The sequence below is a fragment of the Lupinus angustifolius genome, chromosome LG03 (assembly GCF_001865875.1).
Source record: "Lupinus angustifolius cultivar Tanjil chromosome LG03, LupAngTanjil_v1.0, whole genome shotgun sequence".
NCBI lineage: Eukaryota > Viridiplantae > Streptophyta > Magnoliopsida > Fabales > Fabaceae > Lupinus > Lupinus angustifolius.
This window is the reverse complement of record NC_032011.1, coordinates 20,471,560-20,474,152: the sequence shown is the minus strand read 5'-3', so window position 1 is coordinate 20,474,152 and position 2,593 is coordinate 20,471,560.

The following is a 2,593-nucleotide window of genomic DNA, read 5'->3' as shown; positions in this document are numbered from 1 at the left end:
CCAAACACCAAGTTCTAAAATCCTCCTTTTAGTGTATGTCCTAAAATGGTAGAATGATGATCACTTATATTTATTACTAAACAATATTACGTCCACAAAGAGATTAGGTTGTCACACCCTAATCTTGGCTACTATAATATTGGTATGCTTAACTTGGCAAATAAACTAAGTAGTACAACTACTTCTTAGTTTATTTGTTAAGTGTCTGACCATGTCAAGCTTGAGTATGTGCCAAGCTCGTGTCTGACCATGTCAAGCTTGAGTTCTGACCGTGTTAGGACTAGTCTGGTGCTAGGCCGAGCGACCAAGCAGGTCCACTCAGCTGCTTGCTTGAGCAGCTGGTGTCCAGGTCAGCTTAGTGTGGCTTGGTCCACGCTCAGCTGCCTGCTTGAGCACCTTGATTTTAACTTCTTTTTCTTTTTGATCATGAGTCTTTTTTCTCTTCTTTTCTTCTTTCTAAATCCTACAAAATACATAAAAAAGAAATACAAACACAAATATACAAGATTGTGATATTTTATACAAAAAATATTATTTTTAAGTTGATTTTTCTCAATTATGCTTAGGATAAGTGTCATAAAAGTGTATGAAATTTAGGTATGTTTGACACTTATCAAACACCACAATAAAAAAATAGAGGTAATTTTCTTGAACTCATCAAACTCCTAGCATCATACAATGATGAACTTACAAATATATTGTTGGAGAATGCTCCATATAATTCAAAGTATGCCTCTCATATATTTCAGAAGGAAATCATGCATGTAATGTCTAGTAAAGTGAGAAGATATATCAGAGAAGAGATTAGAGATTCTAAATTTTGCATAGTTATAGATGAATCACAAAGGGAGAAAATGATTATTGTTTTGAGGTTTGTAGATAAAAATGGTTGCACTTTACATCTGATTCAATCATTGATGAATTTAAGTCTTTAAAAGAATGAAGATCGACACTTTAAATGAATGTACATTTTTCTTTAACATTTTTAGTTGTTAATTAATGTAATTGATAATTAATATGTTTTTTTGAAACTTCCAAGTAATTATTTATGTTTTTTTATATTTCATTATCACTGAATTAATTTTAATCAAAAATTATAGTTAAATATTATTGTCCTCTCTAAATTTTAATCAAGATCCGCCACCGACTATGTTATAAATTATTATTACTCTATTTATAAATTTATCATTCAATATTATGTTAATGATAGTGATTACTATTTTAAATTATTTATATAATTGATATATAATAGGAATAAAATTCTAACATAGAACAAGAAAAATATAATATCATTTACGGTCACTATGAAAAATACTCCATAAAAATATATTAAACTCAAGTTGCTATCAAAGTAACAAATAATATAACTGAATCTGAAAAAAATATATTGTGATAACTTCTTTTGTTCAATATTCAATGAAAAAACACTATATAATTAAATTACTTGATACTCAAATATCAAAGTATCAAACAGTTAAATTAGGACCTAATATCTTTTTTGCACCAGACCTATAAAATGCCACGACCGATACTAACTGTAGGTGCACAGGGACTGTTGTAGTGACTAGTGATTGGCCAAAACACCAAGTTGGATTGGTTGAGTGTTTGCCGCTAACCAACTGTATTTTCTACGGTTACATTCCTTACTCTTTTCGGATTTGGAAATTGGTACTGCACAATATTTTGTAATTGTCCTTCATAAAGATCTACATTGTTAACAATCCTAGTATTTGTATCTTATACATACTGAGCTCAGTTGAGTTTTACAAGCATGCAGAAAAAAGTAGTTCTAAATTATAGAGTTTTCTAATGATGACATATTTTAAGAAATTTAAAATCAATATTATTAATGTATATGAATTTTATAAATACATCATTCCTTAATACAAACTTTCATATTGTGAGTTTTGTATATTGTCAAAGCATTATTTACCATTCATTTTTAATTATTATTGATTCATCGAAAAAAGTAATCTAAATGAAAAATGAATAATACATTGACTATGTATAAATCTTTACACTATGTATAAATCATTATTGAATTAATGGTAAGTATTGTGGAATAGGATTATAGAAATTAATTTAGAACATTTATTCATATGTTCTTATAAACTAATATGAATATGAGTACATTTATTAAGAGGTGTAGTCACAAATCCCGAAAAAATTTAATTACTTACTTATAAGATAAGAGAATATCATTGGTAATACCAAAAAAACTAATGTGAACAAAATGGCAAAGAGAAGCAATATCATAAACATTTGAAATGAACAAGAAACAGAGTAACAGACACTTGAGACTTTTTCCTATGACCTTCCCACGTGATTAGAAACCCTGAATCATTTATCCTACAGAAAAGCAAAAGCAGGTAAAAGCTCGTTTTCTCTTGCCCCATAACTCTTCACCTTTACATTCTTTCACTTATTTCCATTTCCTTTTTTGTGATAGATGAAATTTCAAAATGGTTGTAACATCCCATTCTATCCCCAAAAGCTATTTTCTGACCCCTCTTCCCTAGAATATAACACATCTGAGGGTACCACACTTGTTAGTTGTTAAAAGTGCTTTATAATTGGATTCCATCCCAAGCAA